The 25,878-nt window shown below is 57.6% G+C and overlaps 1 protein-coding gene across 25 annotated transcripts in view; it reads right to left on the minus strand.

Annotated features, from left to right (window-relative positions):
- The window catches only part of NCOR2 (nuclear receptor corepressor 2), a 223,385-nt gene extending 200,809 nt beyond the window's left edge, over positions 1-22,576 (minus strand). For 14 of the 25 annotated variants that reach the window (XM_060170641.1, XM_060170650.1, XM_060170646.1 and 11 more), the window contains exon 1: positions 22,355-22,574. The gene's annotated coding sequence lies outside the window, so the exon portion shown is untranslated. Of the gene's footprint in view, positions 1-22,354 lie in introns of all 25 variants that reach the window. The other 11 variants (XM_060170664.1, XM_060170663.1, XM_060170659.1 and 8 more) reach the window with 4 other exon arrangements.
- Between the last annotated feature and the right edge of the window lie 3,302 nt (positions 22,577-25,878).

Genomic DNA, 25,878 nt, shown 5'->3' on the forward strand with positions numbered 1-25,878 from the left:
TGCCCACGTGAGCCTCCATGTGGCAGCGTGAACCATACGAGGCCAAGATGAGCAAAAGCCACGAAACGTGTTCTACCGACGCCCTAAACGCGATCCCGCAGATCCGGGCATTGCCCCCAGTGGGCAGGCATAACTTCCGGAAGCCATCTCTGCAGGCTGGATTTGGGGACTTCAGGTACAGTGTGACCCAGGCACCCAGGGCAGGAGCAGGCCAGGGTCCTGAGGTGTTAGGGTGTGGGGGACCTAACGCCCCTCCCAGAGCTGCCTGGGTCTGCCAGACACGTCTCTTCACACCCGATGAACAGGGAAGTCTCCCCTGTCCCCTGGGACCGGGTGTGGCCCTTCCCTGTCACTGTCGTAGCAAGCAGCCCAGACAGCCAGAGCGGGAGGGAGGCAGCTCTTCCACTTAGAAGCCACTGGGATATTTTATTTTCCTTCTCAAGTGACAGCTGAGGCCGGCTCTCCTTGAAGCTGCGGAGAGGCAATCATGGAGAGTTCACCCAGGTCTCTGATTCCCCACCAGCCTGCAGCAGCCGGCGACTGCCGGGGCGTGGGGGCAGGGCAGTGGCGCAGCAAAGCCAAGGCCACAGCCAGTGTGGATGTGAGTGGACAGGGCCTGGGGGAGGACAAAAGGGGAGGAGGGGCTGTGGCCCATCAGAGGGGGACACATGGGCCCACCCAAAGGGGGCACAGCCCATCCAACCATGGGGGCCACGGCCCCACTCCAGGGGGCTCAGGCCCATCCAAGGGGGGCACACCGTCAGGAGGAGAATGAGGATCCGCACTGACCCTGCCCGCAGGCCCCCAGCCCCCAGTCCACCTATCCGGGCTCCCAAAAGAGACCTGCGCTGATCACAGGCCAAACAACCACGATGGTCACCACAGCAATAATAATAGCCGCTCCTGCGTGCACAGTCACCATGTGCCAGGTCCTGGGCCGTCTATCCTGACCCCATTTCACAGATGGGGAAACTGAGGCCCAAAGAAGTTCAGCAACCTGCCCGAGATGGCACAGCCAGGGAGGGGCAGGGAGATGGGGGCCCGGGCGTCCTCCCTCGGCTGCCCCATTCTGCCCCCACTCCACCCTCAATTTGGCCCCAGAACACACTGCTCAGAAACCTCCCGCCCGCCTCCTCGCTACGGGGCGTGGGGCCATCTGCGGAGACAGCAGCCGACAAGAGCAATTAGACGCCAGGAAGGAGCCAGGATATCGACCGTTTCTGGAGGGAAGGGGGGCAGACGGGGGCTCGGGCCACACGGGTGTCAGCAGCCTGGCTCCCGGCCCAGCACAGGCCAAGTCAGGGCAGGCAGCACAGATCAGGCCGGGAGGGCCAGGGGCTTCGCTCCGAGGCCTGCGGAGGCCCAAGACGGCAGCACGGAGAAGCCATTTGTCCGTCTACCTGTCTGTCCACCACCGGCATCACCAGCTGCAGACACCTGGAGCTCCCCTGAGGCTTTCACTGCGTGGGCACCGTGCTAAGCCCTGTCAATTACTAACTGGTTTAATTCTTACAACCACCGTACACACGAGTTACTATGACTCTCCCCATTTTACAGATGGGGGCAATGAGGCAGAGAGGCAAGAAAGTGTACCCAGGGTTCCCACAGCTAAGATTTGCATCCAGGCATCCACTCTAACCACACATCACCTCCACCTGGGAGTCCCCTGAGGGGTGGGAGATAAGACAGTGGGCTTTCTGGGAATGGGGCACAGGGGACTGCATGGGGTGGAAACTTCCAGAAGCCTCTGAAAGTCCCTCAGAGGCCCCATCATAGGCTCTCTGTAAAGCTAATTCAGTTTCCACCCTGTAGGAGCACAGGCCAAGGGCCCTACAATGCCAGCTGCTGGGTCCCCCGGGAGGAGGCTGCCTGACGGTCAGCTGGAAGGGAAAACCACTGCAGAGCCTCCCACCCTGCCCCAAGCTTCCCTGCCCAGGAGCAGGGTCTGGGCCATTCGTGGCTGCAGGGCAGGGCCAGGGGCTGCCGGGGAGAGCAGGGGTGTCACGGAACCAACGATTGATCGCCAGAAGCAATTAACTGTCTGGGTCAAGAGATGGTGAAAGAGATTTGTCACCGGGGGCCCAGGGGATATTCCAATGAGTCCAGCAACGCAGGCGGGAGGGGTGGTTCCCGCTGACCTGGTCCTGAAGGGAGATCAGGACTTCTGCACACTACTGGAGCACCCCACTCCTCCCCCACCCCGACAGGCCTCCCTCTGCACACTCCCGCTCCCCAAGACCAGCCCCGACCCACCCCAGCATCTGTGACCCGGGCACCAGCCCATCCTGCACAGATGGGGACAGAGAGGCCCAGCAAGGGAGTCCATACACAGAGTCCCAGCAGCCCGGGATCTGGCCGGAGACCCGGACCCAATCCCAGCTGCACCAGGGTCTAGCTGGGCGACCCCACGCCGGGGCCTAAATTCTGAGGCTGTTTCCTCTGCTACAAGGTGAAGGTGATAAGCAGGGGAGTTAAAACCAGGACGGCTCAGGCACAAATCCCAGCTCTACCATTTTGTTAAGCCTGAGGCCGTCACCTTGCTCCTCCGAGCCTTGGTTTCCCCATCTGTAAAATGGGGGTGATGCTGAGGGCTACTCTGTGCAGAAATATACAGTCTGGCACATGGCAGGTGCTCAGTGCAAGCTCGCCATCGGGGTTCACCAGCCCGCCTCCCCAGGGACGCAAGCCCAGCCCCTCAGCACCTAGGACACCAGGCTCAAGCCCTGAGCCAGGTCATGAGGAGAATACCTGGGGCACGGGCCCCCCGCCCCAGCCTCTGAAGCACGACCCAGTGAGAGACGGAGGCCACCATCCCCGACTGGGCTTGGCGACTGCCTGTCATGGAGGACAGAAGCCCCTGGACACACGGTCCTCCACCCAGATCCTCCACGGACAGAGCTGGAGGGGATACAGGGCACGGGCCTCCCCCGTGTGAGTCCCCCAGTGAGTCTCCCAGCTTTCACCCCCTAGTGTCTGCTTCATTTCCCTCCATGCACACCCTGGGCACATGCGGCCCCTGGGATCCACTGTTTGATGACAGTAAACACCCGTAACATCTCCCTCGCTGTTCCCACTACACAGATGAGAAGACTGAGGCCCGAAGCACCCAGCAAAGGGCAGCCTCAAAGCCAGCTCTTTGTGATGTCCCACAGGAGCTCAGAAGGTGCTCAGAAGCCTGGGTCAAGGGGCCGGGGGGCAACACTGAGTCACAGTGAGAAACTTGGTAGAAACTGAAAACAGCCCCAGAGGCCCCACGTACTGCCCAGAGTGAGTGGCGCTGATTCACAGCCGGGCTCTGTGTTGGAAAGTTCCTGCTTCTGTGGTGGAGTGGAGGCGGGGGACCCGGGGCACAGAACAGCCACTAGGCGAGCTGTGAACTGGCCCCAGGGCCGCTAGATCACATCCAGCCTCATCCACCATCCAGCGCCCCATCAGCCCTATCAGGGAAGTGCCCGGGGGGGAGGGGAGGGGAGAGCATGCTCTGGGCCACAGAAATACGGACGCAGCATGAAAAGGGAATCTAGGTGTTCCTGCCCTCCCCTGCCCGGGGCACAATCAAGATGTGAGTTCCTAAGGCCCGATGCCCGGTCTTCACGCTAAAGACACTTGGGCCTGATCATTCGTCATTGTGGGCTGCTCTGTGCACTGGGGGATGTTCACAGCATCTCTGGCGTCAAACCGCTATGCCTGTGACACCTCCTCCAGGCTGGGATAAACGAAATGTCTTCAGACACTGCCAAAAGAATCCCGGGGGCTACGTCGCCACACTGACCCCACCCCTACCCTGACCCCTAAGGGCCTCTATTCCTGGGCAGGAAATAGCAGTCAGTGGCACCCACCCTCCGCTGGGCCAGCCCCTTGGTCTGGTCAGTTCCAGACAGGGTAGAACCCACCTGAGTGACAAGGGACCTGTGTCCAGGACCCTAGTCCCCCTCCTCCAGGTCAGGCCAGTGCTGGTCTCGCTGCCAAGGGACCCATTGGCCGTCAACACTAACTGACCAAAAGCCCCTATTACGTCCTGACACCATTCCAGGCACTGGGGGCCTAGCAGCAAACAAGACAGAGGAGCTCCTGCTTCGTCGGAAGTGACCTGATGTGGGAAGGCCAACAACACACACCAGGGGAAGAAATCAACCAAGAAACTTCATCGATCAACAACTACAGACCTAAGTGGGCGGCTGGGACAGTGGTTGCAGGGGGTGCCCTTGACTGGGCAGCCAGGAGGTCCTCCTGAGGGTGACATCTGAGCTGAGACCTGACGGCAGCCGCCATGCCGATCGCAGGGAACAGCATGCCTGGTGGGGGAACAGCAAGTGCAGCGGCTGAGTGCAGAGGCCGGGGTGGGGAGGGATGTGGCTGGAGCAAGAGCCAGGAGATGGGTCAGTGAGGGTGAACAGCTCCCCGGCACCCTTGGGGCCTCTGGGTTTATTCTCAGAGGAGGAGGAAAAAGGGAAGGGAGAGGGTGAGGCAAGGAGCTGAAGATTCTCATTCTCCTTCGGACAGGATCCCTTTGCCTGCAGCATGGAGAGCACAGCAGGGACAAGAGAGGATGGATTCAGGGGCCAGGAGGAGGCTGTGTGGGTGCCGAGCCAGACAGTGGATGGGGGAGGGGGACCACAGTGTCTGGTCTGCCACTATGAAAGCAGGGAGGGTCTCGACCACAGGGGGTCCCACCCCCCACTCACAGCATCTTGTTGTCTTTGTGCTGTTAGGGCCGAGGGGGTCTCCAAGGCAGGGTCCCCACTCTGGAACACCTCAGAAACTGGCAGGGATGTTACTGGCTGTCCTGGGACTGGCGCTCGGCCAGTGGGACAGTCCCACGCCACGAAAGCCACCCTCTCCACACAATTTTCAAATAACCTGGCCGTTTAAAAAAAAACCTGCCGGAACCGATCCAGACGCTAGCTTTTTCTTTAGCATCACTTTCATGTGTTTCCAGAACCGAAACGCTTCTGATCTCACTTGCATCGCATCGACACTTACTCATTCTGAGTGGGAGCCAGCAGCACTTCCTCCCATTTCCTTTTACACTACAGTGTACACTGATTGTTGTTATTGTTGTTGTTAATTCTGTGCAAAGTCAAGACCGTATTCAGGAGGAATTTCAGCGCCAAGGAGTAAAGGGGATTTTCCAAGTATATGCTCTAAATATCGTCAGGGGTTGTCAGGATGCTGTGTGGCTCTGGGTAAGCCAGCCGACCTTTCTGAGCCTTAGCTGTTTGCCTGTAACACAGGGAAAGTGATGATGCGATCGTTGCTAGCTCGCGAGATTGAGAGGATCAAACGAATTAACACGGCAAGCCTGCCGCTCTGAGACCCGGAAAAGCACCTGGCCCTCGGTCCATCATCGCATGTGGCTGAAGGGGCTGGAGGCGGGTGGGGCAAAAGGCCCCAGCACAGGCCCCGGCTGGGCAGGGGGTGGAGGAGAAAATCCCGCACTCCCTGCGTGGGCCAGGTGGCTCCTCGCCAGCCCGGCTTTCATCTCCAGGAGATAAGCCGCCTGCTCAAGTTCACGTTCAGGATCAAATGAACCCACTTAATCGCCTTAGAGATCTCCACTGAGCCGGCTCCTCGGGGACCCGGGGAGGAGGGCAGCTGAGCCCCTCCAGCCAAGACCCCCACCTGCACAGCCAGGCATGGAGAGGACACCCTGCCCACCCTCGGCCCCAGCCCCGCACGGCCCCCTGCAGCGCCCCCCACCCCAAGGGCAGGTGTGTGCACCCTGGCCTTCCGAGTCTGTGCACACAGGTCACCTGCTCACCATCACAAAGCACCTACTGTGCGCCCCGTGCCCGGTCAAAGAGACTCTTAATCCCCACAGCCTCCCAGAAGGCAAGTGCTACCACGAATGCCACTCTCCAGATGGGGAAACTGAGGCCCAGAAAGGAAACAGCCAGCCCACGAAGGTGACAGAGCTCCTCGCCGGATCGCCGGCAACCCTCAGGGCAATACCTTCCCCACTTCACAGATGAGAAGACTGAGGCAGGAACGGGCCTTAAGTCACCACCAAGATGCCAACAGTCTCTCTCTCTGGGTGGGGGGGGGGGGTGGTGAGAACATGGTTGTATTTTTGTGTGTGTGTGTGTGTGCAGGCTTTTTTTGTGTCTTAATTTTCCAATTTCTAGAGAACACAGGGACTTCCCTGGCGGTCCAGCAGTTAAGACCCTTGCCACGTGGTATGGCCAAAAATAAATAAGATAAAATAAAATGAAATAAAATAAAATAAAAATACAAAGAACTGGTTGGTTCTGCTTCTGAAAACCAAGAAAGTCTTTTTCATAAAGGAGCCGTCGAGCCACACGCCCTGCCCACGGCCTTGGCCATGGGGAGACCTCACACCCTACCACAGAGGGCCAGCCAGGGAGCCCCCTGCAGAACCTGCCAGCATCGGCTGGAAGAGCCACAAGCCAGCAGTCCCACTCCCAGGAACACATGGAGGAGGAGAGCACGTGAGCACCTGGAAGCACCCAGAGAAGCTCCAAACACGGCCATCAACCCAAGCGGTATCTAGGGACTACGCCAATCACGTGTCCTGGGTCCCCATGACAAGATACTATCTCTCCAGAAGTTAAAATTCATCAACTAGATCTAACTGCACCAACACGTCGCAAAATCCTATTTTCTTTTCTTTTTTTTCTTTTTTGGCCACACCACGCAGCTCGAGGGATTTTAGTTCCCGACCAGGGATGGAACCCAGGCCCTCGGCAGTGAGAGCACAGAGTCCTAACCACTGGACCGCCAGGGAATTTTTTAAAATAACAATAATAGCTACACGATAAACCTTGTGTGTTACGCTTCTAATCCTCAAAACGGTCCTAGAAAATAGGTACTATTTCAGTCCCTATTTTACCTATAGGGCAACTGAGGCACAGAGTGACATCTCGCAGCTGGAAAGAGGCCAGGAAGGACGGGGACCCAAGCCATCAGGATCCCTGCTCGGAACCACTCCGGTCTGCTTGCCTGTCTCAACGTGGAGAGGAAATTACTAGGCCGAGTTATATAAAAGCTGTCGATATTCGACCACTTTTGACCTACAAAACGGGCAGAGTCCTGTGGCTCATTCTAACAGCAAACTGCAGAGCGGCAAACACAGAAAGACGCGGCCACGTGCATCCTTCCAGCCTGGAGATGAGACGGGGCCCCAGGCCGTGCAGGAAACCGTGCAGAGGCCCGTGCAAGTGTGACAACATTCTTAGACGAGCACATGTCCAGTGGAGAAGTGTCAGTCTCTGGGGAGGAAGCTCAAATGACGAGAAAGCCACCTGTAATTTTTATTTTTTATTTTTTGGATAAAAGGCAGCCGCCACCTTAGCTGGTGGCCCAGAGCCCAGCCTCCTGGACTCAGACTGGCTAGAACATTCCCACCGTCTCCCCAGACCCCGTACAGCCTATCCGCGAGCAGTGGTTCCCCAGGGCCCGGTCTCCAGAGCCTCCTCTTCAGGGGAGAGAAGCTCTCCCCACCTAAGGATCCAGTTTCATTTAATTGCAGGCTTCAGGTTTCTGGACGACGGCCCAGAGGGCCTTCGGGCCGAAGGCGTGGGCCATTTTCCTTCTCTTTTCAATAAAGCCCGGAAGGAAGCGGCATGTGGCATCGCCCGTCTGCTCCGAGAATGTGAAGCACTTGCCCCTCGGGAGACCCCACCCAGAAGAATCATCTGTGGCTCGTCACGGCTGGGGCGGACAGGCTGGGGACACATTTTTTTTCCCTCTGGGCCTTCACTGGAGCCAGGTACCTCCACCGGATTTGAAGGAATAAATGAACACACAAACATCCCTACTTCACACCACTCCCTCCCTGCTGGTCATCTCTCTGCTTCTAGATTTTTTTTTTCTTGCATTTCATTTTTTTGTTGTTGTTGTTGGTACGCGGGCCTCTCACTGTTGTGGCCTCTCCCGTTGCGGAGCACAGGCTCCGGACGCGCAGGCTCAGCGGCCATGGCTCACGGGCCCAGCCGCTCCGCGGCATGTGGGATCTTCCCGGACCGGGGCACGAACCCGCGTCCCCTGCATCGGCAGGCGGCCTCTCAACCACTGCGCCACCAGGGAAGCCCTTGCATTTCATTTTTTTCTCCAGCACAAGCCTTTACAGTTTGCAGGTCCTTCTGTTCACTCCGTGTCCCTCACCCATAGCCCCAGGGCAAGGGCAAGACACGGAGCGGTCACCTGATTCCAAGGCCACTGGCTGCAGGGACACACACGGTCTAAATGACCAGGTGGCACCTGGCTGCTAGGGGTCTCAGGGAAGATGAGGGCTCTTGTTTGAGTTTCCTCTTGCTGCTGTAACAAATGATCACGAACGCGGTGGCCTGAAACAGCACAGATTTCTTATCTCATAGTTCTGGAGATCAGAAGTCTGAAATGGATCCAACAAGGCGAAAACCAGGGTGTCAGCTGGGCTGTGCTCCTGCAGCAGGCTCTCGGCGAGCCCGCATTCCTTGTTTTTCCAGCTTCTAGCGGCTGCCTGCACTCCTTGGCTCCATGCCCCTCCCTCCATCCTCAAAGCCAGTAGCACAGCACCTTCAAATCTCTTGGACTAACCTCCTGCCTCCCATATAAGGACCTTTGTGAGCCCACCAGGATTACCCAGGATAACTTCCTCCACCTCAGGGTCAAATGACTGGCATCCTTAATTCCATCTGCAAACTTAATTCCCCTTTGCCATGTAACATAGCGCAGTCACAGGTTCTGGGGTTTAGGGGCGTACACATCTTTGGAGGAGACCATTATCCTCCTCCCCACAGGCTCCAAAAATCTCTGGGCCTCGAGGGAACTGCCCCAAAGGCCCACCCCACAAACCCTGAGCTCCAGCAGGCAAGTACTGAGTCCACGTGACTCAGTCTCTCCACTCCTACAGAACACCCCGCTCTGTCATCTGCACGGTGAACACATACCCCGAGGGTGCCCAGTCTAGCCTTTGATGAAAACGTGAAGCAGGCAGAGCCCTGGGGCTTATCACCAGAGACTTCCCTAAGATGACAACAAATAACTCATCAATCCATTTTCTTGGGCAACTTTTGTGGGGTTTGGGGACCAGTCACGAACCGCCCTATTGTTCATCCCCCACTCCAGCAAGGTCCATACAGGGAAGACGCCCTGTTGAAGCCGCCGCGTCCCTGCATTCCAGGTCAGGAACGCCACTGGCACCAACAGAGCACACAACCTCCGGGAAAATGGAAGGCTTTGCAAGGTTCAACTGGCCGGCAGCACGACACTCATGCTTGGAAAACCACCCAAGGGGCCAAGCCCTCACTACACAGCTGGTGGGTGGTGAGCGGGCACTGGGGAAGCAGAGGCCACCCAGTGTGCCCAGCAGCACGGCCACTAGGGGCATCCCTGGTGTGAGTCAGCACCCTCCCCCCGTGGCTGCTGGTGAGCACACCTCACCGACCCCTGCCCAAGAGCCGGGTCTCCAAGGACCTGGCAGTACGGACAGGGACAAGGTGAAACCTGCCCCGTGACAACAGAACGATATTAACAATAGCAGCCGTCGCAACGCGACAGATGACAGAGGACACGACGAAATACTCTCCTTGCTGCGAAACCCTTGTGCGTCTCTCTCCTGCCAGAAAATCTGGGAGGAGGATGCCAAGGCCCAGAGAGGTTGTACGAAAATTACACAGCAACCCAGTAAACAAGATGGGTCTCAAATGCCCGGCGCCCACCCCATGGCCTGCCTCCCAGTCCAGGACCCTCCAGGCAGCTCCACCTTAGCCTCCCCCACACCCCTTCCACCCTGCATCTGGAAAGGGCCCATCTCCCCTCCCCAGGCTCCCTCAATGGCCCCCTCCCACTTACCTCCCCTCCAAGGAGAACACTAACTGTCCCCCCAGTGTCAGACCACCCACCAAACCCTCCACACCTCCCTGGCTGCCATCCAAACACCGTGGAGGCGCTCTTTACAGCACGGGGAGATCAGAGGCATCCCGGACACATGGCCAGGGGCTCAGGGGCACAGAGAGGGCAACGGGGGCCCAAAGGTCACACAGCAAACCTGCAGAGCAGCGCCTGGGGTGCACATACGCTTCCGCCTCGGCATTCCCACCGGGAGAAGCACAGTTCCAGGAGGCGCTGCAGCAAGGGGGCAGCAGCCAGCGCCCAGGTGCCATGAGACGCAGCTTCCTGCCCGCCGCTGCGGCTACTATTTATAGTCTAGACAGCGGGGTCAGCTTCCTGCAAGGCAGAGCCCAGGAGCCTGCGGGGAGCCTGGGAGTGTGACCTCGAGGCAAACAGGCCAGGCCAGGCCAGAGAGGTGAGCTGAGGCGCCCAGGGCTGGGCACATGGTGGACCCAGGCCGACCCCCCTGCCTGGGGATCCACAGTCCACGGGAAAGGGAGACAGGAGGAAAGGCCAGGTCCTGCCTGTGACAGCCACCCGCCAAGGAAAGAGCTTACAAGCCGTGTGCCCTGAACCAATGACATCACCACTCTGTGCCTTGATTCTCCCATCATTAAACAGGGAAATTAACAGTTCTGGCCACAGCTGTCATTGTGGTCATTGTGGGGCTTAAATGAGCTAACATACAACAACACGGAGTGAGCTCGCCCATAAAACCTCTGTCAGCTCAGCCCCCAGCCCTGCCCAGAGACCAGACGAGGAAGGTGGGGAGGAAGACGGCATGCACACAACCTATCCACGGCAGGTCACCATCACAGAGGCCACCCCAGGTGCCCTAATCCAGCCCACTCCCCTAGGAGGCAGGGAAGACATCTATCCCCATTTTACAGATGCTGAAACTGAGGCACAGAGTGAAAGAAGAACCCAGCCCAAGAAAGGGAGAAGGGTTCCTCCTGTCCCTGGGTTTCGTGAAGTTACCTGGGGTCTTCTCTCTCAGCAAACAACAGACAGGCCTCACAGGCCCTGGGAATGCCCCCCTCGGACCCTACAGAGCTCACCTTCCTGTGATGGAGGGGATGGGCGCATGGGGCCAGGAAGGAGACGTCTCAGGCCACAAGAGCATCCAGAGGCCACCTGCCTAAGGGAACACGGGCTTAAAGTCCCCCAGGCACCTGGAGCCATCCGGCTATGATGTCTCGCCCTCCCTCTGAAAACCAGCACAGCAAACTGACACCACCGCCACCAAGCACCAATCGGACTGAAGTCTTTCTCTGTGCTCTCAGTGTCAGGCAGCAAGCCCCTTCCTGTGTGACCTCACTTAACGCTCCCAACAGCCTCGAGAGATGAGCGATCTGATTGTGTCCATTTTGGGGATGGGAAAACTGAGGCCTGAAGTAGCCAGGACCTTATTATCTCAAACCTCAGCCACTTCAGAGCTCAGGCATCAGCTCTGCTCCGCAGGGGACTGTCATGACCACCCACAGGAAAGACAGGGAGGGAGCGGCTGAAGGCCCAGCGACCTCCGGGGGTCTGAGGAGGGCCACAGGTGAGGGAAAAGGTATCAGATGCAGGGAAAGGCAGACAACTTGGGATCCCAAGACATCCTGCATTGGGATGCCAGGTCCGGCCATGCCCAGCCAGAACCTGACAGTCGACACATTTATTGGGCACCTACTGTGTGTCCAGAGCTGTTCTAGAATGGCGGTGCAGCAGGGAATGTGGACCAAAGTCCCTGCCCTTCTGGAACATGCATTCTAGCAGGGATGACAGACAACAGCAAGTTAAACAGATAAAACCATAGCTCATCAGAAGGAGGGAAGGAGAGGGCTTGAGGAGGAGAGGGTACAATTTTAATTAAGGCCAGAGAAGGACCCACATAAAGGTGACATCTGAGCCAAGATGGCAGAGAAATGACGCAAGTCACACGGACACCTGGGGGAAGAGTGTTGCAGGCAGAACAAGTGCAAAGATCCTGAGGCAGGCACATGTCAGGTAAATTTCAACAAGGAGGTCAGTGTGGCTGGTACAGAGTGTGAACAAGGGGAGCAGATCAGAAAGGGAATGGGGCGGGGTGGGGCACAGACTGTGCAGGGACTTGTAAGCAAGATTAAAGAGTTGGCTTTTATGCTGTCTGAGATGGGAGGGCTCTGAGCACAGGAGGGACAGGCCTAAAAGAAAACCCTCTGGCTGCCATGTGGGGAACAGCGGGTCAGGCTGACGGGTGAGGAGGCTACTGCAGTAGTCCAAGCAAGGGATGATGAGAGCTGTATTAGGTTCCTGGAGCTGCTATAACAACTTACCACAAACTAGGGGGCTTAAAACAAGACAAATGTATTCTCTCATGGCTATGCAGGTCAGAAGTCTGAAATCAAGGCGTCGGGTGGAGTGGTCCCTCCTGGAGGCTCCGCGGGAGTCTGTTGCATGGATCTAGCCAGCAATCCTCGGCTTGTAGACACATCACTCCATTCTCTGCCTCCGCCTTCACACGACTTTCTATTCTTATAAGGACACCAGTCCTATTGGATTTAAGGCCACCCTACTCCAGCATGACCTCATCTTAACTAATTACATCTGCAGCGACCCTATTTCCAAATAAGGTCTCCTTCTGAGGTTCTGGGAAGCACATGAATTGGGGGAGGGGACACTATTCCACCCAGTACGGTGGCCTAGATGGAGTATAGGCAGCAGAAGTGGGCAAAAGTGAAAATGGTTAAGAATACTTAGGAGGGTGGGAGACGGTGTCGGTGGGTGTGGGGGGCAGGGAAAAGTGGGCGCCTCCCAATCTCTCCCCCAGCTTTCATCCTCCCCTCGTTTAACTGGTCACAGGAGTTACCCAGGAGTCACCACCACACGTAATTCCCACCAGAACCCCACCCTGCAAACCGGACCCAAGCCCCCAGGACCCTGGGGACCCCTGACTCCCGCTGGACTCTGCAGCATTCCTCCAGCGCCCCCGCTCCGCTCCTGGCCCGGTGGCCGGTCGCCCGGCGGACAAGCCCCACTGAGCCCCAGGGCAGCACGTCCTGGCCCCCCACCTTGGCCCAGCAGGCTCACCCCGTTAGCCTAACGAGCAGGCCCGCGGTGCCAGGCAGTTGCCATGGCCAAGGAGACAGTAGCAGTGGGCGATGCTCCCGGAGGGTCTGCAGTGGGCACCGGAGCTCAGCGTGAGGACAAGCAGGGACCCCCGAGGCACCCCCTCCCCACGGGGCCCCGGCTGTGTGCACCCTCGGGCCTGGCCTCAGGGACTTCTGACTGCCAGCATCTCCCAGAGAGGCCCCCTGGGCCACAAAGAAAAATCCACTCCCCTCCCACCCACCCCTCCTGACCTCCCGCCCAGAAGTACCACCCCCCCCCAATATAGCACACAGTTATTGCAGGGGTGTCCGCCAAGGGGAGGTCGGAGGTCAGCAGACGCGGAGGCAGACAGGCCTCCGAGGCAGTGAGAAGGGCCTGGATTTCATGCAAGAGGTGCCGGGAGGCCCTGAGGGCTCATGGGGCTCTGAGTCAGGTCAGGGCGCTCACCCGCAGGGTCCACCCAGCAGCTCTGCACAGAACAGACGGGGGCAGCATGGAGGCTTCTGCAGGCGCCGGGCGGGTGAGAGGGCAGCTGGGGCGACCCCCAGCTCTCTGGCTCGGCCCCACACTCAGGCAGGAAGCCCAGGCTGGGGGGTCTGGGGGCGAGGGGGGACCGCACGTCCGTTTGGGGACAGATCGGGCCTGAAGCCCCTTTGGGACAAAGGGAAGGAGGCTGCTGGACCCACCTGCCTGGCCCCAGGGCGGGCTCCGAGGGCTTACGAGCCGCAGACAGGAAGGAGAGGGACTAAAGACACGGCCTGAAGGACCGACTCACGCCTCGAATGGCCCCTCAGCTCCCTCTGCCTCACCAGACCCTCTGAGGCCGCGTGTCATTCATCACCCCATTTCACTGGTGAGTAAACTGAGAAGCTCTGCACAGAGGCTCCATTACTTGTCCCAGGCTGCATCGCACAGCCAGTAAGAGGCAGACACCAGACTCCGCCCCGTGGCTCATCTGAGCTCCATTCACAAGCCCTAAAACACAAACACACGTCACCAAAGACCAAGCCAACCCCAGGAGACAGGAGGCAGAGAGCCTGGGCCCCCAGGTCTCCGGGAGACACACCCACACATGCCCTCCAGCGGGCGGCCAGCTGCTGGTCTCATCCGATTCTACCCGTGGGTTACGTTTTCCCCCCACTTCCTTTCCAGCTCAGAGAAATATCCCAGGGTCAACAGAAGGAAGCAGAAACATTGGAAAGCGTCCGCAGAGCGTCCGCAGAGCACCAAGGCTGGAACCGGAGCCCAGAGGCCCCTCCACGCGGACACACCCGCAGCACTGCCACCGCAACAACTCCACGATCCCTGCGCCCCGGATATGGAACAGACAGGAGTGACCCTCCACCCAGGAGTGGTAAGCTCGTCACCTACCCCACTGCAGGGTCTTCCCTCAGGCCAAGTGGCTCCCAAGGGCCCCGGGGCGTCCAGTAGGGATCCTGCACCTTCCAACTCACTCACTGTCACCTTCCCAAGTCTGACCCAGGATGGACACCCAAAGACCCTGGTTCTTGCCCAGGGTCTGACCTTGGTTAAGACACTCCATGGGGCCTTGATTTCCTTCTGGAATCATCTGTCAGGAGACCACCCACCACCCCGCAGGCACGCAGGGGGCACAAACCTGGAAACATCTCGCAAGTGCTTTCCTCTTCTTTACTCCTGTCTGCTCCAGCCCACCCCTCAAGAACTGAGGCAGCTGTCAGGAATGCATAGGATACGGAAAAATCAGAGAGCAAGGGGCTTCCCTGGTGGCGCAGTGGTTAAGGATCCGCCTGCCAATGCAGGGAACACGGGTTCGAGCCCTGGTTTGGGAAGATCCCACATGCCACGGAGCAACTAAGCCCAAGTGCCACAACTACTGAGCCTGCGCACCACAGCTACTGAGCCTGTGTGCCACAACTACTGAAGCCCATGCGCCACAACTACTGAAGCCCACATGCCACAACTACTGAAGCCCACGAGCCTGAAGCCCACGCTCCACAACAAGAGAAGCCACCACAATGAGAAGCCCGCACCGTGCAATGAAGAGTAGCCCCCGCTGGCCGCAACTAGAGAAAGCCCACGCGCAGCAACAAAGACCCAACGTTGCCAAAAATAAATTAATTAATTAATTTTTTAAAAAATCAGAGAGCAAGGTCAAGACAAAAAGAAAAATCAGGGACAAACCAATCTGAAAACAGGATGAAGTCGGTAAAACCAAAACACAGACCAGATCAGACTGCTGAAGGCAGGCTGCAAACTTGGCTCCGAGCATCCTAACAGTCAAAGCAAAGAGGGAAACAAGATGGATTCTGAGAGACTTTGCAAAAATTTGTGAAAACTATGTAGCACCACCCAGAAGGTGTTACATACAGCAACTCTGTGGCGCTGGACAGAAGGGATTATAGCCTCAAACATCATCTAAGAGGCCAGAGCATTGTGCCAAAGGTCATCTGCTTTAACCATCCCCACTGCCCTACTGCATTCTAGAACAGCAACAGCATAACAGCAAGAACAGTGAGCCAGGCAGAAGGAGGGGTTTTCGGGCCTGCTGGGTGTGACCCTCAAACTCATCAGGGCCCCAGTTTCCTTGACATAACCCTGGAAGGTTATGCTGAAGTTAAAAAGAATGTGGGAGCTCTCTATCGGGGGTCGGTAAATGTCTTCTGTAAAGGGCAGGAGAATCAATATTCTAGCCTTTGGAGGCCTTCCGGCCTCTGTCACAACTCCTCAGTTTTGCTGCTATAGCCTGAAAACCACCACAGACTACACATGAATGAATGGGCATGGCTGCGTTCCAATAAAACTTTACTTCCAGACACTGAAATTTGAATTTCACTTAATTTCACATGTCACAAAATACTCTTCTTTTTATTTTTTTCAACCATCAAAAAATGTAAAAACCATTCTTAGCTTGCGCACCATATAAAAAACTGGAGGTGGGCTGGATTTGGCCCGCGGGCCGTAGTTTGCTAACCCCTGCTCTCTATATATTCCAGAATAAACTACTAAGATGTATTATAATTTAAAGGAGGAAAGTAAGATGTGAATAGGGCGTGATATCATTTGTGTGCTTGTTTTTAAACGGAGCACACACATCCAAGTCCCCGTGAGGCAGACATATGGCCAGAGTATCTCTGAGAGGAAACTTTTCCCACGTGTATCTGCCTTGGGGGACAGAAATGGGAGGGTAGGAACAGGAATGAGACTTACTTCGACACCTCTAGGCTCTGTTTTAATTTTTTAACATGCCCATGCTTTTTCCTGTAGTAAAACACATTTTTATAAAGCCCGAGGCAAGTAGCAGGGTTTCAGTGCGTTACTTTTTGGTTTTCTGTATTTTTCAAATAAAAAATAAAAGTAACGTTATCCACCCGCGCCAAAAAAAAAGTTGTTATCTACATGGAAAGACATCCATGTGTTAATTCACAGCAGAAAAACATATGGACCATGGCGGCCCCTATGGGAAGCAGGCCTTCCGGATGTATCTGCAGGTGCAGAAACAGACAAGGGGGGGCTGGACCATCATCTCTACGAGCCGGGATTCCTCTGAGCCTGAGTCCAAGACCCGTGGACCTGAGCTCAGCTCCCAGTGGGAGCTGCCCACACTTTGCACAGACCTGGGGCTGTCTCCTGTGCTCGAGAAATGACAGCCAGGGAAGGAAGTGGGGGGCACTGAGCCAGCTCTCCGGTCTCAGGGACGGTGGCCTGGTAGGACCAAGAAGGGTGAGAACATCCAGCCAGTGGCCTGAATACAGGCGTTTGGCCCTGAGTCAACAAAGAAGGCAAGGCTCTAAGGTCACGCTGCCCAAGAGGGACGGTGCCCACTAGCCACATTTTAAACGTATTAAAACCAAGTAGCAAATAACATTCGGATCCCAGGCGGCAGCAGCATCACTTCAGGTGCCAAATGCCACCTGAAGAGTGGAGAGGGGCTAAGGTGCTGGGCAGAGGGGGCAGGTCCGGAACGTTCGCGCCATCACAGAAAGGTCTCCTGGTCAGAGCTGCCCCACAGGCTGGTGGGACAGGAGGGGGTGGGGACATTAGGAATGGGGGCAAGGGGAGGTGGACGGAGGGCACAGTAGGCTGGGCCAGCACCCAGGAGAGCCTCAGGCTTTGCTGGGGAACAGGACCACAGAAGAGGGGGTGTCCTTCCAAGATGACAGGGATACAGGGGCACCAGGCAGAGAAAAAAACACACAAAAGAAGGAAAACACTCAGCTGCTAAGAGCCAGGCCCTGCTCCCATACACAGAACCTTGTTTCATCATCCAGTCCTGGGCCTTCGGATCCGGACCAGCCACATGTAGCTTTTTAAATTTCAGTTAATTAACACGGAATAAAATTACCAGTTCCGACAGCACTAGCCGCATTTCAGTTGCTCAGAGCCACACACACACCTAGTGGCTACGGGACAGCAAAGATCTAGAACAGTCCCCACCATCGCTGGGAGCGACCGGGCAGTGCAGCTATGGACGGTCCTCTGAGGGGGCGTTATTTTCCACCCCTCCCCCACTTAAGGATAAGGAAACTGAGGCCACAAGTTCAGAGACTTCGCTGAGTTTTGAACTGAGGGAAGCAGGATTTGAATCAGGTCTGACTTCAAAGGAGCCCTTTCTAGAACCATCCCCGCCCCCCGCTGCCAGGTGAAGGGGAAACTCGGCCCTCCCCCAGGAGGCTCCCTGTATCCTCCCCATCAGTCTTCCCCCCACTTTCCAGGCTGCCCAAGCCCTCCAAGTTCAGTGCCTGACAGGCACTGGTGGATTAAAGGCAGAATGGAAAACCTCAGCCTTCAAGGGCCCAGGGAGAGAGCTGGGCACATCTGTGAATCACCAATCAGCCCGACAGGAGAAGAGCCTGCCGCCTCCAGAGAGCAACAAGCCCAGGCCTGGGGCTCAGGTGAAGAGACTATGCCATGAGAGGGTCCCTCCCAGCAGCCCTTTAGAGGGAGGAAGGGGTTGTGTCCAACCAGCCTGTCAGTGAGGACCTGGGGTGAACAATAAATTCTACAGCGGGAAGCCTTTCCTCTCCAGTGGTTGGTGGGGGACAAAGTAGCAAGAGCTCCTGTGATCTATCATGACATCCATCGCGTCCTCACAACAATAAAATCAGAAGTAGCATCATCATCACCATCATCAACATCATCATCATCATCATCCCCATCTTAGAGATGAGCAAACTGAGGCTCAGAGAAGTTAGGTAACCAGTCCAGAGTCACACAGCTTGAAACTGTAGGGCCGAACATCAAACCCAGCGCTCTCACTTTCAGCCCCTTAATCCTCTCCCCTACCCCCAGTGGGCACTGTGCCCAGTGTACGGACCAGGGCACCCAAACTTTCAGAGGGGCAGGGACCAGCCCCAGGGCACTCTGCTTGCACATCGCTAAGCCGGGATTTCAACTCACCAGAACTTGAAATGATCAGAGGTGCGGATCTCCAACAAAACACTCCCAGACTATCCTCTACTGTTGGTTTAGGATGATTCTTTACGGATCTATAAACGGAAAGTTCCTTCCCCCAGGGCTAGCCTGAGCCCAGCTGGGCGTGGTGGTATGGAAGTGCCCAGGCAGAAAAGCCTCACTTTGGTCTAAAAGAAAGATAATGATGATGATTTTGATCATCGTAAGCAAAAGTCACACCACCATGCGACCTTGGGATGGCCTGGCACCTCTGACCTGCGCCCTCATCTGGAAAATAGGAAAAAGCTGTCATCTGCCCCAGGACCTCTCAAGGTCTCCAGCTACAAAGTACCCCAGGGCTGCCCGCCAGCGTACAGGCACTCATCTGATGCAGTTTTCTGGAGTCCCGTTATACGCCATGCTAAATAATTCAAAACCATGTTTTCATTTCAAAATAAACACAGCCCCATCGCCAGAGCGAATGCCAAATCTGCATGAATGTTTAAGATAAAAGGAGACTTCAAAGAAACTTCAGACCTGCCTCTGGCACTGCCCCTCCCCAAATCCTGGAAAGAACAAGTTCTCAGTCTCCTGCCCCCTGGGGCAAAGATCTGCAGCTGCTGCTCAAATAAGAAACATAATTTCTTTTTTCCTACCCTCTTTGGCAGCTCCACAGAGCAGGTCTGCAGTACGTTCATTCTTGCTGCACCAATGCGACCACGGGTAATCCCAGGTCTTAATTCTTAGTTCCACATCCAAACTGTGTGACCTTGGGCAAGTCATTTAACCTCTCTGTTTCAATTTCACCATCTATAAAATGGGATAATAATAGCCCTGACTTCACAGGATGGTAATGAAGAGTAAAGGGGTAGATTCCTGTTGAGGGTAGATCCTGGCACATGGTAAGTGCTTTCTATGTGTTGGCTGTTATTACTATTGCATTACACATAGTATTTTCCAGCTCCTAGGCCAAAAGTTCACTTGACACGTTGTCAAGTCCCTTCCCCCTCCTCCAAGGATCACTTCCCTGGGGACTCCACATACCCACCCATGGGACAAGCCTTTTAAGATGACACCCCTGGCCTGACCCTGGGCAGCTTGGCCCTCCCCAGGCAGCAGCCCAGACTCGGGTCCCCTCCTGGCCCCCTTTCCTGGGTGCCTGGGGCAGGAATGACCAGTTCCCGCAAGCTGTTCCCCTTGCAGGGAGTCCAGTCTCGGAGGTGTCACCTGGGGAGGCTGCTGTTGGCATTAGAGAGATGAAGAGGAAACAGAGGAGGAGGGAAAAACACACACAAATAAAAGCTCTCAACCCCCTACTGTCAGAGGCAGCATTTGATGTGGGGGACTTTCTGTTCTCAGAGCTGTTGGAAGGAAGCGGTGAGAGTCCCAGCTCTCCTGCCTGTGCATCTCTGCTTCTTAAGAAGGGAGCCCCCTCCAACTTCTCCACCCACAGGCCTCAGGTCTGGGTGGGAACACAGCACAAGGTACCTCCCCCCTGCAACTCGCAGTCGGAGGGAGGGTGGGGGGGGGGGATCCGGACCAGCCAGCCTCCACATCCAGCCTGAATGGCAAGACGCTGGGGGCCGGGACTCCTGGGGCCTCTTTCCAACGCCAGCCAGCGGGCAAGCATCAGCGCGGCCAAGCCTCCCACCCCCACGCCCTGGGAACAATCAAGCCTTCCCAGCTCGCGCCTTTCACGCAGCTAAATTCGTGTTTGCACAGCTCTCCGAAATCTTTAGGAGGTGGTATGAGTATTATTAATTGGGTGAAAAGAACGGATTATGCCAAATAAATCCTTCCCACGTAGCCAAACCCTCGCAGAGGGAGGGAGGGGGGTGCGCGCAGCCCCACGAGGGGTCTCCATCCCTCAGCGGGGCCTGACAGCCACATTACCATTTACATGGATTTATCAATAGTATTGATCCCGGAGCAAGCGTAAATAGCTCGGTGGGAAGAGGCCGGGGCTGGGGCCCGCTGCGTTCCCGCCCCCACGTCTGGGTACCGCAGACTCCCCGGGCACCCAGCGGCGGCGGCGGCGGCGGTGGTTACGTTTCCAAGCAGGGACAAGGCAGCCGGCGCGGGGAAGCCAGACAGCGCCCGGGATGCCCTGGCAGCTGCCCCAGCGCCGCTGCCGCTTCCCCGCTCACCGCCGGCTCCGGGCCAGCCGGACTCGGTCTGTGCATCTGTTCAATGGGCTGAAGGTGCCACCTCCCTTCTCTGTCCTCACCGGGAAAAGCAAAGGGAGGTGCAAAGAAGGCCCCTTCCCTTCACCAGATCTTCAGGCAAAATGCAAGGCAGCCTCTTCTCACAAAATGTCCAGGCCATTGGATTAAAGGCCAAGTTTTAGAACCCAGGAATCATAATAACAACAACAGTGGTTGTAGTAACACATATACGAATACCTTCTATGTATTACCACCTCACTTCTCACAACAACCCTCTGAACTCGGTACTATTGTTACCCCACTTTACAGACGAGAAGCCTGAGGCACAGAGAAGTTGAGTAATTTGTCCAGGGTCACACTGCCAGTAAAGTGGCAAAAATATGATTCCAACCCAAGGCGTTGAGTTGCAGAGTCGGCTGTGAATGGCTCAGCTATCCCACCTCACACCTCTTCCTTGCTCCGAGGGCTCTCCCCGCACCCACCAATCCAAAAAAAAAAGAAAGAAAAAGAAAAGAAAAGGCCACCCACGACGAGATACACAACAATGCCCTGGGACGCCCTCCCAGCTCACTCCTGGCCCGGAGAGCCCCTTCTATCAAAGCAGCCGCGGGGACCCAGATCTGGTTTTAAAAGGGCAAAGTCAAGGCCACCGATAACACAACCCAACGAGCCCAGAACTCCACAGGGATCCTCTCCCCTTCCCTCCTCCCTGCCTCCCTCACACATCCTTCCTCCAAATCTGCAAAAGGGAAAAAAAAAAAAATCATAATAAAACCAGTTCTCACCAACAGGGGTGGAGGAGGGGGAGGAAGGGAGGCGGCTGAGCCGACAGAACAGATCCGCCCCCGCTGCCTGCACCAGACCCTCGGAGCGCAGGAGCGCACGACAGGCGGCGCGAGGGCCCTCGCTTCCCAAAAATTAAACCTACAATGTAAAAATAACGCCGGGCGCCCTACGCTAATTGGGCCCGGGCGACAGCAGCTCACAGGTACAGCGTGTCTCTCCCGCCCGCCCGCCCGCCTGCCTAGCCCTCTCTCCCTCCCTCGGGCTTTTTCCTGCAAGCGTCCGGAGTAGGGAAGGCGCGCCCCACGGATCCCTCCCACTCCCCTCCAAGTCTCTGGGGGTGCTCCCCCAGCACCAGGGCCTGGGGCCTCCGGGTCCAGCCCAAGTGGGATCAGCTCCGAATTCCAACTTCCCAAACTAGTGGCATCCCAAGTATCCGCACAGCCTGGGGGAGGGACCAGGCGGCGGCCCAATGAGGCGTCACCAGCCGCGGGAGGCAGGCCCAGACACCAGGAACACCAGCCCACGGGGGAGGGGGGAGCAAGGGGTGCCTCTCCCCGGAGACCCCCACCCAGAGCCCTCCGGTCCCTCGCCCAGGAGCGCCACCGCCAACACACACACACACCCCCGGTGGCAGGAACCCCCCAGGCGCCTTCCGCAGCAGCCAGGCCGGGGAGCCGAGGGTGCCATCTCCAGGGGTTCTCCAAAGCCGCACTGCCCGCTGGAAAATAAGGCGCAGTGTCCCCCCCCCAAGTCCGAGGCCGCTTGGGGAGGAGGGAGGCGCATGGCGGCCATGCCCCCAGGGCCGTGGCACACGGTGGGGGGCTGCCCTACGCAGTTCCAGGGCGCCCCCCACCCGCCCACCCCCACGCCACTTCCCTCCTGCCCGCCCCCTCACTGGGGAGCTGGAGTTCCCCTAAGTTCCCCGGCACCTCCACGCACGCGGGCCGCAGTGTCTACGAGGCGCCTCACTCCCCAGCAGGCCACCCCCGAGAGCGCCAACTCGGGAGTGCAGGGGCCCCGCCAACTCCGCCGCGTGCGCCGCCCGATCTTCCCCGATTCCCCCGGAAGCGCGCCCTGCGCCTCACCCCGGCCCTCCGCGGGGACCCCCGGCCCCAACTCACCTCGCGGAGGTGGAGGCGGCGGCGCCCGAGCACGGGGCGCGCTCGGGCTGCCCGGGCGCTCAGGCAAGTGGCGGTGCCGATCGGGCTGGGGGCGCGCAGCAGGCCCGGCCTCCAGCCGGGGCGCGATCCTCCCGCCGCCGCCTCCTAGGGCGCCAGCCCCGCGTCCCTGGTCCGCAACTTGGCGCGCATCGCGGGGCGCAGGGCGCGGGCGCACGGCTCGGGCGGGGCGCGGGCGGACGCGGGGCTCCGGTGCGGCCCGGCCTGCCCGCGGCTCCGCTCCGCGGCGGCGGCGGCGGCGGCGGCGGCGCGGCGGCGGCGGCGGCGGCGGCGGCGGCGGCGGCGGCGGCGGCGGCGGCGGCGGCGGCGGCGGCGGCGGCGGGAGGGGGAGGAGGGGGCGGGGCAGGAGCCCGGGAGGCGGCGGCTCGGCCTCCCGGCTCCTGGCTCCCCGCCCGCACAGACGCGCCCCGGCCCGGCCCCCTCGGGCTCCTTAAAGGGCCCGCGTCGCCACCCCTGGGCCTGCGCTCACCCACTCGCGCGTGCACAGGCTGCCACACAGATACACACACACTTGGGCGCGACGCCGAGTTTCTTTTTAGCAGCTCCGCGAAGGAGGAAGGAGGGGGAAAGCGCCTCCCCATCCCACCCCCTCCTCCTCCTGCGGGCCGTACGCCCTCCTCCTCCCCAGCCCCAGATACTTCTCTGGAATAGCGTTTCAGCTATTAAATTATAACTCAGGAGCGGCCAGTGGATGGGGAGGGCTCATATGGGGAGGGCCACACACAGGGCCTTTAAGGGACCCACACAGTTGCCCAGCGACACCCACGGTGGAGCCCGCTCCGGGGGCTCTAGCACACAGTAGGGTGCAGCACTCTCACCAGTGGACATTCACACACTGGGCCTCAGCAGACAGAACATCTAACCCAGGTGAACACGTGGGGAAACTCGCAAACCCCCGCAGACGTGAGCGTAGCCTAGGACACAGACTCATACGACATAAGGTCACCCACAGATAAACAAACCCCGGACACAGACAGGAGTTCACACACACACACACACACACACACACACACACACACACACACACTAGAATGTCCGTTTCTAGAGGGCGAGGATTTCTGACTACTTGTGCACTGCCCTTTCACAGTAGGGACGCAGTGCGTTGCGTGAAGTCCCATTTGGGGACTTTCAGGGACACAGATGCACAGACACGATGCTGCAAGCCTGTGGTCGGGCACACACAGCACGAGTAGGCAGGGTCACAGACGAGCACACATGTGGACACTCGCCCGCGCACACGCAGGCGCTCACCGCTCCAACAGGAGCCCCACTGGCTGCCCTGACAACGGTGTGTCCTCATTTACCCTCCTCCTGCCCCTCCCAGACAGCCCTCTCAAACCCGGGGAGATCTTTTAAACAGCAGAGGGCACTGGGAGCCCCAGACCGGGACCCTCCCTCCTCCTCTGCTTTCCCTTAAGATGTACGAGAGTTTGATTTTTTTTTTTTTTCAGTTCAACTTTCCTTTTTTGGAGCGACGTCTCAGCAGATTCAGTTCTGCCATCTGCCAACATCTGAGAACCCCCAGGGGGAGTGGGGTATGGCTGCGGTGGGGAGGCGGCCATGCGGTTTCCAGGGGCTGGGCGTGCCTCTGCCTCCAGCCGGCCTGCAGGGGTTGCCGGCTGCCCCGGCAGCAATGTGTCCCTCTCGGCCCCCTCAGGATTCTCGGGTCCTTTTTTCCTGGGGAGGGTCGGGGGGAGCACCTGAGGCTGAGGAAGTCTGGAAAAAGGGAAGTGTCTGTGGAGGGGCAGTTGGCAGTTTGGAACAGAAGGGGGTGTCTCAGGTCAACGGCCCCTCCCTTCCCGTTCTGGTCCCACCAGCTCCAGAGCGTGGGAACCCACAGGTCAAAAGCCAGACCTAAGGAAGGAAGGACTAGCCCTCCAGAGGGGTCTGGGGGAGGGAAGGGAGGGCAGGAACTGGGGAGCCCTCCCCAGCCTTCCCACCAGCCAGGCTCCTGAGCCCTCACCCCCGACCCCTGGTCACCTGAGAACACTCCCCAGGATTTGCATTTCAATGAGATTCCGCTCTGGGATTTGGCACTGAAGAGAAGGGTTTGGGGTAAATTCAGGGGTTCCTTCTTCCAGCTTCTGCCTCCCAAGGGTTGCCGTGGGGCTCTGGCTGAGTCTAGGGGCATAGGAGGGGGTCAGGCAGGCAGGGGGACTGTCAGCTTTGTAATGTCCCGGGGTCACGTGGAAACCCCTCGAAGAGCCAAGTAGAGACTCAACCGTCGGTGTCCTCTGGACCAACCCCGTGACAGATGGAAACACCCAGGCCAGGAGAAGGGGTGGCATTTTTCTGCAGAAGACTGGCCTCTTGCCCACTTCTGTCTCTCTGGTTATTAATCTCATCCTCATGGGCTGCAGGGAGCAACACAAGTGCATGTCCTCAGAGCTCATGAATTCCCTCCAGAAACCCTCAGATGGGGGCTTGGGGACTCCTGAGATGGGTCCCACAATACAGATGGGGAAACTGAGGCCCTGGGAGGTTAAGAACCTAACTTGCTGGACTCACTCAGCTAGCAATTCTAGATGGGTGCTCTGAACCCTGACTCTGGAAGGATGAGGTGGAAGGGTCTCGGCTGAGCCCCTCTACCCAGCCCTCCGCAGGTTGCATCCCATGCCCTCATTGCTACTCCGTGTTCTGCATCTTTCGCTACTGGGCTCTGAGCAGCAGCCCCAGGGATCCACATGTAACTAATGGGAACAGCAGCTTTGAAAAACTGCCGAACACTCTGGCCCGCAAACAGCCTCTCTGGAGGGCCCCTACACGCCTCGGGAATGAGGGTTAGCTAAGAGCTTCTAAAGTATGCATCGAAGGGGCTCTGGCCTGAATGAAGCCAAATTCTGCCTTAGGCTAAGATCCCACTGTCCCCCTTCCAATCATTCAACCTTTCCCTCCTAAATACCTGGCAAACTATTAAGCTCATCCCTGCCTCAGGACCTTTGCACTTGCTGTTCCCTCTGCCTGAGACAGTAATCTTCTAACTTCAAGTCCCAGGTCAATATCACCTCCTTAGAAAGGCCCTCACTGAACCTCTATCTAAAACCCCCAAGGCACTCGCTAACCCATCCCCTTATTCCTTTTCCTCACCATTTTTCACCATCTAAAATTATCTTGGGCATGTTGCTTATGTATTGTCTTTTGTCATCAGAATGTCAGCTCTATGAGAGCAGAGACCTCATCTGCCTGGCTCACTGCTGTATCCCCTGCATATAGTAGGCACTCAATTAAAATGTATTGGGGGACTTCTCTTGTGGCGCAGTGGATAAGACTCTGTGCTCCCAATGCAGGGGGCCCGGGTTCGATTTAGATCCCACATGCATGCCACAACTAAGAGTTCACATGCCACAACTAAGGAGCCCGCCTGCCACAACTAAGACCCAGCGCAACCAAATACATAGATAAATATATTTTTAAAAAATGTATTGAGAATAAGGGAACAAATGAATAAATGAATACAACACAGGGGA

The sequence above is a fragment of the Lagenorhynchus albirostris genome, chromosome 14, assembly GCF_949774975.1.
Source record: "Lagenorhynchus albirostris chromosome 14, mLagAlb1.1, whole genome shotgun sequence".
Classification (NCBI taxonomy): domain Eukaryota; kingdom Metazoa; phylum Chordata; class Mammalia; order Artiodactyla; family Delphinidae; genus Lagenorhynchus; species Lagenorhynchus albirostris.